Source organism: Acanthochromis polyacanthus, chromosome 16 (assembly GCF_021347895.1).
Source record: "Acanthochromis polyacanthus isolate Apoly-LR-REF ecotype Palm Island chromosome 16, KAUST_Apoly_ChrSc, whole genome shotgun sequence".
NCBI lineage: Eukaryota > Metazoa > Chordata > Actinopteri > Pomacentridae > Acanthochromis > Acanthochromis polyacanthus.
This window is the reverse complement of record NC_067128.1, coordinates 8,451,115-8,466,764: the sequence shown is the minus strand read 5'-3', so window position 1 is coordinate 8,466,764 and position 15,650 is coordinate 8,451,115. Positions and strand designations below refer to the sequence as shown.

Genomic DNA, 15,650 nt, shown 5'->3' with positions numbered 1-15,650 from the left:
AGAGAATCACTGTTGGCTGCTGTGAGCTCAACACAGATTATACATTCCCCCTGTTGGCAGGAAGTGGTAAGACAGCCTGCAATAGAATACAATGGAATAGAATAGGTCTTTATTGTCACTGTTACAAAAACAATGAAAATCAGTTTAGCACTCTCCATATAGCAGCATTAACCCTCCTGTTGTCCTCATTTACGGGCACCAAAAATACAGTTTCTTTGTCTGAAAAAAAAATCCAACAATTCACCAAAAAAATTCCCTAAATTTCTAAAAGTTTGCAAAACCTTCAGGAAGGCAATTCCAATAATTCCTTAAAAGCTTCCCTTAAAAGTTTTATTTTAAGAAAAATCCCCCAAATGTGGCAATAAAATTCTTGTAAATACTTTCAGAAATTGAGTAAAAATCTTCCAAAAAATCCTAAAAAATATCTAAAATGATTACATATATATCAGTAAAACTTTTTTCTTTAAGAACATTCACCAAAAAAAATCAACATTCACAAAAAATCCTTTTTTGTGAATGTTTTTAAGAAACATTTTTAACATTTATTTTTTTTACACCAAAAAATGTTTCAAGATTTCCCAAAAATGTTGAAAATGTGGACATCAGAGGTTTCACTGTGAAAATCTATATTTTTTCCACATTTCCAAACTTTAAAACGAGTCAATTTTGACCCACAGGACGACGAGAGGGTTAAAAATAAACCTTATAAGGCAATATTAACACACACTGAATGAATGAATGAATGAATATTTTACTTTGGACATGTGAGAAAAAAAAGCCACAAAAGTAAATCAAGATATTCAAAACAACAACAAATCCCGGCCTGGGCCTGGGATCTTTCTGCATGGAGTTTGCATGTTCTCCCTGTGCATGCGTGGGTTTTCTCCGGGCACTCCGGCTTCCTCCCACAGTCCAAAAATATGCTGAGGTTAATTGATGACCCTAATTGCCCGTAGGTATGAATGTGAGTGTGATTGTTCATCTGTATATGTAGCCCTGTGACAGACTGGCGAACGGTCCAGGGTGTCCCCTGCTTTCGCCCAAGTCCGCTGGGATAGGCTCCAGCACCCCCGCGACCCGAGTGAGGATAAACCGGTGTATAGAGAATGGATGGATGATATAGTCATGTCAAAGCCAGTTCTTCTCCTCTCTGTACTGCATGAAAACCATATTTTTGTGCTAAAAGTACATACAACTGAAATATAAGAGCAAAATATACAGTGTAGAAACAGTTTGTGGTTAGAGATCTACTATATGCATGATTAGTGCACATGAATATGGCACTTGTTGGCATGTTCTATTGTCATTCAGGGGAGAGGGAGCAGGCATTTGACAGATTGGGGATTTTGAGTCTGTTTTTGAGTCTGTTGGTGAGGGGAGAGAAAAGAGAGTGTCCTGGGTGTGAGGGGTCTCTGGTGATTCCCCTGGCTTTCCTCTGAAGTTTGCAAATGTCTATAAATGTCTCTGAGGAGGGTAGTGTGGTCTCAATCTGCTGTTCTCACCACCCATTGCAGGTCCTTCCTGTCCTCTGCAGTACAGCAGCTGAACCACCCTGTATGGCAGTAGGTCAGTAGGCTCTCAGTGGTGGAGCTGTAAAAGTTTGTGAGTAGGTTTTGGGGCAGATGGCCCTGACTCAACTTCCTGAGGAAGTACAGTCTCTGCTGGGCCCTCCCCACCTGGTGTGAGCTGGGGGTGGACCATGTGAAGTCCGCAGAGATGTGGACCCTGAGGAACCTGAAGCTCTCCACCCTCTTTCCCTCCTCTCCACCAATATAGAGAAGGTACAGATCTCCTAAAGTCAATGACCATCTCCTTGGTTCCTCTGGTGCTGAGGTTCAGGTTGTTGTGGTGACACCATCGCCACAGATGCTGGACCTCCTCCCTATAGGCATGGTTGTCTCTAATCAGTCCTGTAATGGTGGTATCATCAAAACCCTATATCAAAGCTGACAAGAAGAGAGAAAAGTATTAATTAAAGCAGATGGTTAAGATGAGTTTAATTAACACAGTTAAATTTTAATGTGGAAAATTTATGTCATCTGTAATGTGCAATGCAGCAAATAAATGCAGTAATGCAGCAGGAGTGTCCTGCATATAGAGAAGTGCTGTGCAGAAGCTGTATAATTTATACAGATTTAATTTGTTCATGAGTAATTTGATGTGAAAATCAAATAGACTGCGACTAATTAACCTTGATTTTTTTTACATGATGTTGCTGCACAAGATACAGTTCACAATTTAAGATGTTTTATTGGCATGAATATCAGGTTAAGAATATTTCCAAAGAATCATAATCAAAAATATTTTAGGGGAGGGGAAATTTCTTTCTCTTTCTTTCTTTCAAGTTTATTTGAAAAAGGACAGCGTGCAGTTACATTAAAAAGATGGCTGCACCAGATTTAGCATCATGCTATGATGTAATTCCAATAAATAAATAAATCAGTACATCAAAACATACAGACATAAAAAGAAGGTGAAAAAAATCACAATTTATTTAATGCAATAAACAAACTGAATAAGATGGTTTAATTTTTTTTTAAAAATGAGTGAATGTAGGGCCACAATGAATAAATATATTAAATATGTGCTGTGCCTGCTTCAACTTTCAACTTTTTTCTTTGAAAACTACTGCAAAAGAGAAAGAAAAATACAAAATTTATCTCAGATTAGTCAGCAGATATCTGGGAGATAGAGCCAGTTCATCATATAATCATCTGATTTATAAGAAAGGTTGTATCAGCAACTACATAACTCTGAAGGACATAGTTGTTTTTGTTGTTTATAGTTTACTTTATTTATTTATTCTATGTTCAGATCAAAAAAAGTTGCAAATACAGTTAAAACTCAGTTGCATTCACTAAACTGTGGAAACTCAGAAGTTTAAATGCATAGTACTTTTATCTGTAAATGACAATACAGTTTAGACATTTAACAGTAAAATCTAAGCTATTAAATAAAAGATATTTGTCTAAATGACAAACTCAGACAAACTCAGAAAATAATGCACTAGCATATGACACAAGGTCCGTTTGTTTCACTAAATAGTGTTTTGCAGTACAAATAGTGTAGCTGTACTGTAAGTGGTGATCGTACATCTCTAGTTAAAGGTCATTGGAGTCCACTGTGAATCTCCATCACTGCTCTTATCTGTCTGACAGCGAGGGGGAGAGGTCAGCTCCTCTCTCTTCTTCCTTTGTGCTTATCATCTTCCACTTCCTCCCTTCCACTGCTTACTTAATCAATCAGTGCTGATGTGACCATTATTATCTCTGACACCAACTCTTGCGCAATGACTGATAAGGCTCACTGACGTTCACTCTGACACAGACAAAACAACAAAATAACTAATCTGACAGTCTGCATCAATCTTTTTGAGTTATGAAATGTCTCATAAAATCACATTCAGCCAGCAAAGTACATTGATTTAGGGGAAGTAGCTTTTCCTCTTAAAAGGCATTGTTATTCGTGACTTATTTAATGATTGGTAGCACGAATGCAAGTTTTTAAGTTGATTTCTCATAAAATTAGGTTGTTCTAAGTGGTAGTTCCATGTTATTTAAAAGGAATTTTTAGGTGTTAACAGAATTATGAACAGAAATTTTTAAGTTGGCAAATTTAAAAAGTTAAGTAGGTCGAGGAGAGGATTTAAAATCGTGACCTCAAATGAAGAATAATTTAGCCATAAAGCAAATTTCTTTAAGTTACCTCAACTTGAATTTCTAAATTCAAGTTAAATTTTTTAAATTCAACTAACAACAAAATCTAAGTTTAATTTAGACTCGATATTAGGTTGATGCAATTAAAAACATTATTATGTCAACATAATTTAGCAAAACATATTTCAGTAAATTACATTTTTATTTTTATGTTTAATCTTGCAGCCATATTCAATTAAGTGGTGTTAATGGGTCTCTTTCATTATTTTTTAGAGTGTAATAGATGACTGTGAGGAAGTGAGTAGATCAAAGTCAATCAATAATTTGAAGATATGAGTTAGCATAAAAATTGATATTTACAATATGGACTTATTTATTCTGTTTGATTAATTTTGTCTTGTAAATAAATATGTTTCAAGCAGTGTTCTGTTTTGAAGGACAGTTATTGAATGGTTATGTACAGAGGCTGTCTTGCTGCCTGTTGCAAGAAGTGCAATAATCTGGTATGATGTCACATTTGGACCGCATGTCTTCAGCAGCTATGCAGATAAGAGCCTTGCGACAGGTTTAATAACACAGCCGTGTTTCCTTTGCAAAGGAAGCACGTTGTTTGGATACCACCGCCGATCAGACAGTCAGATGTCTTCTAGGAGATTCCAAAGTCTTGTTACTTTCAGATTTGGCTTGAAGAGTGTCAGAGCTGTCACGCTGCTGAACCAGAAGCAACGCAGAGCAACGCGATGCGAAGATTCTTAAGCAGTGACATCCTCTCATGGGTGAATGCACAGTGAAAGTGGATAAAGAGAGAAACTGAAAGTACAGGTGGAGAAAAAACAAGAAACCTGTGTTGTGTCTGACTTTGTTTAAAACAATGTAGATGTGAGCTGGATGTATCACAGGTTGTGTCATTTCTGTTGCGAAATGTCGTTTCTTCTGATGGAGTTTTGTAGTCGGAAGTTGTAGGTGGATGTTTTTGTGTTAAAGGGTGGCCTCTGCAGCCTCCCCCTTTCTTCTTCTTCCCGTCCTTAAGTTGAAGTCAGGAATACCCTTCAATGCAAAGGGGATCTCTTCCTGTTTGTCTATGACACACTCAGACATGGGTCAAAGTGCTATTGTCCTGTGACGCCACTGTTTCCCTAACAAACCGAGGAGAGAAAAACACTGACAGTTTGAATGAGTGTGTTTGTGTTTGCATTGCATTATGGACTTTATATGCCCATGGAGCGGCTGGGTTCATGCACTTCTATATTTGCCACTAAGCTGGGCTGGGCTTAGAGGCATCCATGGATGAATTACGCCTCCTTTCCCCCCTTGTTTTCCTCCATTGTCCGGATCCGGCCGTGATCTGGCCCCCATGGTCGGAAGCACCTGTCTGTGTTGCAGCAGACAAAGAAGGATGACCACCTGTTGTGTTTCACTGCACAGGGTTACCACGAGGTTATCTCATCCACAAATCTCCATGTCTACATTCTGAGTGGTTCCTGTGAAGCACTGGACGAGTTAAGTTTTTGTACAGTTTGGATCCGATCAAACGGCAAAGCCGAAGCTGTCTATAATGCACATGAATGGAGATGAGTAAACAAAGCATGCAATCACTTGACTGAACAAACCAGTCTAACTAGATGGCTGATACAAGCCTTTGATTAATCAATCACCTCTTTCATCTACACAAAAGTAGTTTCCTGTCAAACAGCACGTTCACATACTGTGTGACATTGTACCTGGAGGAGAAACACTGATAGCGTTCTGGCTAGCTCTGATAGTAATCGGACTTCTGCACCTTGCTGATATTTTCATTTCTGGTTGCACCTCACGCAGGATTGAACAAGTAATGGTAGCAAGCGACACTTTCACTTTTGATTCTTATTTTTTCTGTTTAAGCTTTAAAGATTAAGGCCTGCTTTAAATTTAGTGGGTACTATTATTTATCATGTATCGTGCTAAAAAACGAAGCTAACACTGGACCACCAAAAACTGCAGTTCCTCAAATGACCACTTGAGGTTGTCTCCAAAAGCGATTCATTTCCCATAGACCCTCATGTTATAATTCACAACTTTACAGCAGAGATAAACATGTTTAAAGCCTTCTCTCACGTTGCTCATCTTTTCTCATATTGGGATGATCTTGGCAAAGTCTAGCTCTGCGAAGATGGCTACCACTCTTCACTCTTCAGTTCAGAACTGAAGAAGCCTCTTGGATGAGAGGTGAAACGTCTTCAAGGAACTTTCTTAAAGTCCAGTGGATTGATTTAAACTACTTTAGATAGCCATGACCTGGATGAATGAGAACCTACACAGACATCTTGCTAAACCACCAGGTGGTGATCAGTTGACAGCTCTGCACCTCTCTTCACCCGAGTGTCCAAAACATACGGTCGCAGATCTGACGATACGACTATAAAGTCGATCATCGACCTTTGACCTAAGGTGCTCTGGTACCAGGTACACTTATGAGCAACCTTATGCTCGAACATGGTGTTCGTTATGGACAATCTATGACTAGCACAGAAGTTTAATAACAAAACACCACTCGGGTTCAGATCGGGCAGGCTGTTCCTCCCAATCACCCCCCTCCAGGTTTCTCCATCGTTGTCCACGTGAGCGTTGAAGTCTCCCTGGAGAATTATGGAATCCCTGGGCGGTGCCCCTTCCAGGACACCACCAAGAGACTCCAAGAAGGCCGAATACTCTGAACTGCTGTTCGGCGCATAAGCACAGACAACAGTCAGAGTTTTCCCCTCTGCAACATGAAGTCGCAGAGAGGCGACCCTCTCATTCTCCGGGGAGAACTCCAACAAAGTGACGCTCAGTCGGGGGCTTGTGAGTATCCCCACACCCGCCCGGCGCCTCTCACTTTGGGCAACTCTGGAGTAGGAGAGAGTTCAACCCCTCTCCAGGATTGTGGTTCCAGAACCCTTGCTGTGCGTGGAGGTGAGCCCAACTGTATCTAGCCGGTATCGCTCCACCTCCCGGACCAGCTCAGGTTCCTTCCCCGCCAGTGAGGTGACGTTCCACGTCCCCAGAGCTAGTCTACGCCACCAGGGGACGGCACGCCCAGGCGCCCGCTCCTGCCTACTCCCCGGTGGACATAGCACCCGACCCCAACTTCCTGCCCAGTAGGTGGTGGGCCCACTGGGCGGTGGCCCCGTGTTTCTTCTTCGGGCTGTGCCTGACCGAGCCCCACGGGACCCCAAGACTCTGCCACCAGACGCTCTCCTATGAGTTCCCCCCCCAGGCCTGGCTCCAGGGGAAGGCCCCGGTCTCCCTAACCCGGGCGAGGTAGCGGCTTCACCATTTTGTGATCTCATCGGGGTTTACCTTACTGAAGTTAATGTGTATAGAAAGCACCTAACTAAAGTGTAGAACTTTTAGTCTATGGATCCATATAAATAGACTTTATAACTAAATATAATTTGTGATTTCCTTCAGCTAATTGTTCAAACCTTTGTTCAGCACAGCATCAAGGAAACTTCACTAGATTTTTTGGTTGTTCATCTTATCTTTGGACAGAAACTAACAGTTAATTTAACTCATAGCAACAGTGTGACTGTGCTGGATACGGTATAATACGGTGGCCGCAAGCCAACTATCTCATTGCAGTTAAACGTCTCAGTTTCTTACAAAGCATTACAAATGTCATCATCACAAATAGGGGCTCCTTTTACGATATCTTTCCCAAAGTCAGCTAAAATTTACTGTCATGGTCGAGTCACATTCAGCATAATAATAGTAGTCCAAGGGATCCCAACACGCCAAAACAATACACAAGCAATAATAAGGACGCTTTTAAATACAGAGATCACAGGGGACAGCTTCCTGCCTGGCTGTCATTAGCCGGGGCCAGGATAACAGTGTGTGATGTGGTAGTGGGGGGTCAGTCCAGTCTGTCCCCTCAGATGTCCTCAGACAACAGGATGTTATTCAGGATCCAGTTGGGGAAATTACAGAACACATGCAAGATAGATGCACTTGGCGCTCAAATTATAGGAAATGGTGAATGCATTTGTCATGATGCATCTCTTGCATGTTTGCCCTCTAAAGTAAAGTCAGTTCGTGTTTGAGGCTGTGCCAGTTTCATTCATGCCTGGCTTAAAGAAAAACACTAATACCACAAGTGGATATCTGACAAAGCAACCCACTTTACAACTGTATGTGAGCTGTGAAAACAAGTCCAATGTGGTCCAGTAGTGACTTCACATGTGCATGTTTCAGGATGACAGCGATGCCGCAGCTAATAAGGTTCTGTCAGTATCTATTCAGGCGTATAGCTCTGATTTCTTTCAGTAGAAAAACATAAAATAAGAGCCACAATGAGCCCAAGTCACTCAGCCCTGAGGAGAACAGAAGTTTGTCATTGTTTGTACTGATCATGTTGAAAAGGGAAAGAGAGCGCTCGGGTTACCCAAAGAGAACTTGGTGAAAGAGCTCAGGATAAAAGGAAAGTTAAAAAAATAACAAAAAAACCCACACAACTCTCAGGAGTCGAGCGTCTTGTTCCTGCAATGTGTTTTCCTTCTTGTCAAACTTGTCAGTGCACTCAATACTCTGAAATATCAACCGATGTCTGACAGTTACATTTCCAGACAGACGTTCTCACCACAGGCATCTCAGCGACTTTTCTTGTCTTAATTAGTTAAGCAAGAGCGGTCTAAGTGGGAGAACAAAGCAGAGGTCTAATAACACTTCAGGTTGGAGAAGTGGTTTGTAATCACTGAGGTAAAATCCACACTGACCCGAGACACAACAAGTTTCCCCTTGTCATTACGCAAACACACACCACTAGTGTGTGTCCATCATCTCCACACATCTCCTTTTCTTTGTCTTATCTTTGAACCTTTGTTTCTGGGTTTGTAAAAAAAAAAAAGAGGAGGAGCGAGGAGGAGAGAAAATGGGCTTATTGCTTGCGTGCAGACAGATATTGCCCTTTTAAAATGCAAAACAAATATATGTGTGTGTGTGCCCTGTAATTTGGCAGTTGACGTGCACTTACAGTGGGGCTCTTGGACCCTGTTAATGACTGGGGCAGGTAACAGTGGAGACAGGTGGAGGACAGTGCTGTCTGACTGGTCCTGGAACAGAGACACAGCAGTCTGTGTGTTTGTACGGGAGTTTTGTGAGGGTGTCACACACAGGATGAGATGTGCCGACAGACACGGTGGCACCTGGTGATGTCAGTGATGTTGTCACTGAGCGGCGGTAAATTTCCCCCTTTTATAATGGACACCATTCCTGAGCTATTGCTCAAACAGGAAATTACAATATTGCACCGCCGCTATCGTAATTACACAGCTCATGAATGGAGAAACAAAAAGGCTTTTGACAGTGACCTTGTTTTGTTTCTTGCGCAGAGCTAGATACCGTATCTGAAGTCTGGATTTAATAATAATGTTAACTTTTTTCTACAGTATCTTTTAAAAACAGAGCTACAAAATGATTCACGATAGATAGATAGATAGATAGATAGATAGATAGATAGATAGATAATGAAAACAAATTCAACAACCATAATTGCAAACATGCAAGACAAACAAGATAAAATAGACAACTTACAACAATATTTATAAAAAAGATTAGAACTGGTCCAATGAAAGTCACCTATTGAGGCTGAACGCCGGAGTTAAGACCATGTAGTAGTATTTTAGGTGTGATTAAGCTCATTATTTACATAATAAGGATTAGACCATACAAAAATGATATAAAATACAACTTGACTATAATGCATTTTAAGACTGACACCCTTCAGTGTCATTAATTGCAGAAAATCCCTAATGTGATAACAAAGTTCATCATTTTGTGGTTCTGGAGTTGTTGTTTTTTGTTCATTCTGTGTGATTTATTTACCCTTTTCTACCTTTATGGTATTGTGGCATGTCTAAAATTCAAAAGTTAGACACTACAGTACTATCAACAGAAACAGAATTTAACCTTGGTAGTGTCTACGGATACGGGTCCGTATCTACGGATACGGCACTTTCCATTTGCCAGACAGATACGGACCCGTACGCGAGTCTCGCGAGTCAAGAAGCTGCTAACCACTGCAAACTGTTGAAAGGTAAGCAAAGGTTAGGGTTAGAGTTAGTGTTAGGGTCAGGTTTAGGGTCCGTACCTGTCGTACCGATGCTACGGGTCCGTACAGCTAGCGTCTACCGGGAGTCACGTGACCAGATCTCGCGTATCTGATTGGCAAATGGCAAGTGCCGTATCCGTAGTCCACAGGCTACGGGTACGGGTCCGTACCTCTAGCAACAACCTTTAACCTTACTAATATAAATATTGTTATTAAGTGTTATTAATTTTGGAGATAAATCTGATTAATTTCTAGCTTTATAATGTTTTTTTAAAGCTGTGCAGCATCTCTGTAGGGTGAATCAACCATCCAAACCGAACAAAATCTGCCTTCCTTTTGTTTAACACATACGAAATGCACTCTTCTAAAGCCCAAAGTTGCTAATTTATACTTTGGTATGGATTAATCAAACAAGCAAAAACATGTTGAATTGTTGGATTTAACAGTTAATTCAGCAAATAGTAAAGTGAAAACAACACCTTCTAATTGCACAAATGATCACCTTTTTTGGCTTATCAGTCCAAAACATAAAAAAAAACTTTCAATAGTGATATCAGTGTTTTCATGTAACTCAACAAGAAACCCAATCAGTGTAAAACTACTATTATATACCATTATACTGTTTCATTCAAGCAATTTCTGAAAGACTTCTCTGTCTGCTTGCTTCCTTGTCAGTAAAAACTGTTGTATTGTGGTGGACCCACTTTGTGAGACATGAGAGACATTCACCAAAGAGGACTTGTGCCTTTAAGATGGGAGTGAATGTAGTGCGTTATTCCGGTTCCAGGGTTTAGCCGAGTGTTATTGTTTTTCCCGCAAAAACTACGCTGGTTGGTTGAGTTCAGATGTGCTGTGAAGTGGAGAGAAATTAGTAAACTACCTCGACTCTCTCATGTCTGCTGTCTCGTTGTTTATCACCACATTGGTGACCCCGACGTGTACAGACGATGTCTGACAACGACGCCGCCTCTGTAGCTCCCGTACCAGTCGCCGCTACCGACGCGGCTAGCGGGGGAGCTAACAACATCTATGCTGCGACTGTCAAGCTGCCCGACTTTTGGCAACATAACCCACGGCCGTGGTTTCAGCACATTGAAGCCCAATTCCAGCTGCGGGGAATTACGCAGGATGTAACCAAGTACTTCCACGTAGTAGCGGCGTTGGATGCTTCCACCACAGCACGCGCAATGATGCTGTTGGAAGCTCCGCCAGCAGCCGGCAAGTATGATGCATTAAAGACATTCCTTCTGGGGCTGTACGAACTGTCGGAGTTGGAGAAGGCTGACCGTCTGCTTTCTCTCAATGGCCTCGGTGATGGCAAGCCGTCGGATTTGATGGAGAAGATGTTGGCTGTGCTAGGATCGGCTGATCCTTCGTTCCTGTTCACACACGTTTTCCTGCGTCAACTCCCGGCGCCTGTTCGCACAGCATTGGCCAGTTCCCCTCTATCCTCCGGCAAAAACTATCGTGCCCTAGCTGCAGAAGCGGACAGGTTTTCCTGGCCAACCGCCAGCAGTTCGTCCATGCCCTGCTTGCCCCGCCAGGACGCTCCTACACCGCCCACGGAGGACTATGCAGACACCGCGGCTGCGGTGACAGCTCGACGCCACCGAGACGACGGATTCTGTTATTATCATGCCAGATTTGGAGCCAAAGCCAAACAGTGCCGCCAGCCCTGCAGTTTCAAGGTACGGGGAAACGCCGGAGCCGGCGCTCGTTAGCAGCTCTGGGCGCCGGCAGTGGCTGCAAGCTGCTGTTCATCACAGACTCATTGTCCGGCCGGCGGCTGCTGGTCGACTCAGGGCGCGCAGCGCAGCATCCTGCCGGCTCAGGCCGCGGACACCTTGGCCAGCGAGCACGGACCCCAGATGGACGCCGCCAACGGGACGCCCATACGTACATACGGCACCAGGTCAGTGGATGTGTGTTTTGGCGGGGCGCCGTTTCAGCTGGGACTTTGTTATGGCTTGCTGTGTCCACACCGCTCCTGGGTTGCAGACTCCTCTGTGCTTTCAACCTGCTTGTGGATGTTAAGTGCTTGCCGCCTGATCGATGCGATCTCCTTTGCTTCTTACCCCTGCACGCTTGGGGGAGTGGGAGCACTCTGCCTGGCGAACACACTTGCCTCCGGCAACCAGTATGAACGCCTGCTTGCCCAGTTCCCCGACCTCACTACACCCACCTTCTCGTCTGCTGTTGCTAAGCATGCGTGGAGCACCATGTCACCACTGTGGGCTCACCTGTCTACGCCAGGGCCAGACGTCTTGACTCAGCCAAACTTGCGATCGCCAGGGAGGAGTTTTCGACCATGGAGCGCCTTGGCATTGTGCGCCGCTCGGACAGCCCGTGGGCTTCCCCCCTGCACATGGTTACCAAGGCTGATGGTGGGTGGCGTCCCTGTGGCGATTTCCGTCGCCTGAACAACGCCACTACCCCTGACCGGTACCCCGTCCCACACATACAGGACTTTTCTGCCCACCTGACGGGGGCGTCATTTTTTCCAAGGTGGACCTGGTTCGTGGTTACCACCAGGTGCCGGTCCACCCAGCGGATGTGCCGAAAACGGCTGTCATCACGCCCTTTGGGCTTTTTGAGTTCCTACGCATGCCGTTCGGCCTCAAAGGCGCGGCACAGACGTTTCAGCGCCTTATGGACTCTGTGCTGCCGAGACATGCCATTTTTGTTTGTGTACTTGGATGACATTCTTGTGGCCAGCGCTTCCCCGGAGGAGCACATGACACACCTTCGGCGTCTGTTTCGAGCGGCTCACCGACATGGCCTCATCATCAACCCGGCTAAGTGCCAGTTTGGCCTGTCGTCCATCACCTTTCTCGGACACCATGTCACGCCACAGGGAGCCGTCCCCTTCCTGCCAGGGTGGAGGCCATCACCGATTTCCCCGCCCCCACACAGTACGGTCCCTGATGGAATTCAACGGCATGGTGAACTTTTACAAACCGTTTCCTTCCCCGTGCTGCCCCACCTCATGCGTCCGCATTATGAGGCTCTCGGGCAAGCGCCTAAGACCTGTTAGACTGGTCCGCCTGAAATGGACGAAGCTTTCGAAGCTGCCAAGGCCGCACTGGCCAGCGCTGCTCTGCTGGGCGCACCCTCTCCCACGCCCCCGTCGCACTCACAACGGATGCCTCTATTACCGCAGTGGGGGCGGTGTGCGAGCAGTGGGTGGCCGGGGCCTGGCAGCCGCTGGCTTTCTTCTCCAAGCAGCTCCGGAGAACGAGCGCAAGTATAGCACCTCGACAGGGAACTGCTGGCTCTTTTCCTCGCCACCAGACACTTTAGATTCCTGTTGGAGGGCCGGCAGTTCACTGCCTTCGTGGACCACAAACCACTGACTTTCTCCATGGCCAAGTCCTCGGAGCCTTGGTCTGGCCGTCAGCAGCGGCAGCTCTCTGCGATCTCAGAGTTCACCACCGACATCCAGCACCTGTCCGGCAAGGGACAACTTTGTCGCCGACTTGCCTCTCTCGGGCAGTCATTGGTTCTGTCCACCTGGGGCTGATTATGCTGCCATGGCAGCAGACCAAGCTGTGGATTCTGACTTACAAGCATACCGGTCAGCCCCTACGGCCCTGCAGCTGAACGACGTGAAGTTCGACGTGGCCAACGCAAACCCTCCTTCTGCGACACCTCCACCGGTCGTCCATGCCTCTGGTGCCTGCTGCCTGGCGCCGTCGGGTTTTCGACGCCATCCACGGTCTTCTCACCCCGGTTGTGGAAGGGCCCTCGGCTAAACTGGTGGCGGGAAGTTTGTTTGGCCTGGCCTTCGGAAAGGACGTTAGGGCCTGGGCTGGTTCGTGTGTGCCGTGCCAGGCGGCCAAGGTGGCACCGATATACCAAAGCCCCCTTTGGCGCCTTTCGTGGTTCCTGAGAGGCGGTTCGATCATGTGAATGGTGGACCTGGTTGGCCCTCTGCCCGCCTCCCACGGATACACTCACCTGCTCACAATGTAGACAGGTCCACCAGGTGGCCGGAAGCTGTCCCCCTCTTTTCCACCACGAGCGGACGTTGCCGGATTCATCGGGTGCTGGGTGGCCCGGTTTGGCACGCCTGGGGACATCACAAGCGACCGGGGCCTCAGTTCACGTCTGAGCTCTGGACTGCGGTCGCTGACACCTGGGGGTGAAGATACACCGCACTACAGCGTACAATCCGCAGGGCAATGGACTGTGTGAGCGTTTCCATCGGGACATGAAAGCCGCTCTTCGGGCCAGTCTACGGATGGTACTGGTTGACCGCCTCCGTGGTCATGCTTGGTCTCCGCTCGGCCCCCAAGGAGGACCTCCAGGCCTCATCCGCCGAGCTGGTGTACGGTCAGCCTCTGCGGGTCCGGGGAGTTTCTTCCGGACGCCGCGACTCCCTGGTCAACCACCTCCCACCGTGCTGAGGGCCGTGGCGTCGCCGACGCCTTCGTTCCTGTTCCGACGTCTCGCCACTGCCTTCCCCAGTCCTACATCCCCAAAGACCTGCCGTCTGCGAAGTACGTCTTCATCAGACACGATAGCCACCGGACGCCACTGAGGCCCCCCTACGACGGGCCTTTCCGTGTCCTAGAGGCGGGCACTAAGTACTTTGTCGTGGACGTGGGCGGTAGGCCAGAGCGGGTCACGATTGACCGTCTTAAACCTGCTCACATGGACATGGAGGAGCCGGTTCGGATGGCCCTGCCCCGCGGCGGGGGCGCCCTCCTGCTCCGGACCGGGCCCCGTTGGCGGTGGGGTCCCGGCCTCGGGCGACCCCCCTCCAGTGACACGTAGCCGTTTCGGCCGGGTGGTCCGCCCCCCGCAACGTTGACTGTTTCTTTTGTGTCTGTTCATGTGATTGTGAGTTTGCACTTTACGGTTGCTGTGGTTGCACTGTTGTTGATATTGGTTTTGGTGAATTCTGGGGGGCCTGTGTGGTGGACCCACTTTGTGAGACATGAGAGACATTCACCAAAGAGGACTTGTGCCTTTAAGATGGGAGTGAATGTAGTGCGTTATTCCGGTTCCAGGGTTTAGCCGAGTGTTATTGTTTTTCCCGCAAAAACTACGCTGGTTGGTTGAGTTCAGATGTGCTGTGAAGTGGAGAGAAATTAGTAAACTACCTCGACTCTCTCACGTCTGCTGTCTCGTTGTTTTATCCCCACAGTATCTTCTTTTACCATCTCGTCTGATGCAGTGGGGCTGCTTTGCTTAACTGGTTTTACCTGTTTCTCTGCAGTTTTATAGAAGATTTATGAAATAATAATGAGAAGAAAAGAAAATGATACTGTCATCAACATTGGCTGCAAATAATTGACCAACTGTGAAGGTGAGATCTGTGTTGGTATCGGTTCCTGCAGAGTAAGGGATTGGTGACACTCACACAAGACAACATGAGCGCACGAGGAATGTACATGCATGAATACACACACACACACACATGCAGGCGTGTTGCATGAGCTCAGGGGTCACAGTCTGCCTTGCTGTGTCTTTATTTGGGACGTTGTGTGTCCACGTGTGAGTGTGTGCATCTGCAGAAACTGAACCAGGTGTCAGAGTGTGACAATGTGGATCAGGTTCACTTCTGTTTGTTCAGAGCACATCCAGAAATATGGCAAGAATCTGAGGACAGCGAGAGACAGAAAGACACAGACGAGAACGTATATGTAAAATATCCACATGCTCAAATAAAGACATGGATTAAATGCTGCTTTATATGTACAATGACAACCAAAAAAAATACAATTATGCACTTTTTCTTTAGTTTGGATGGACATTCTAATCTTTTTAGGACATAAAAGTGAGTGTTTGTGTGAGTGAGAGCGTGCATGAGTTTGTGTGCGTCCTTCCCGGATGATGCGTCTCTCTTTCGGTCAGTCTGGCTTAGTAATCAAGAGGAAGACAAAACAATGTGAGAAGCCTTGTGATACAGTCAGGTGTGGTTC

The 15,650-nt window shown here is 45.9% G+C and overlaps 1 pseudogene; it reads left to right on the top strand.

Moving 5' to 3' along the window:
- The first annotated feature begins 11,246 nt into the window (after positions 1–11,246).
- LOC127530388 (uncharacterized) lies at positions 11,247–14,499 on the top strand (annotated as a pseudogene).
- The last annotated feature ends 1,151 nt before the right edge of the window (positions 14,500–15,650 follow it).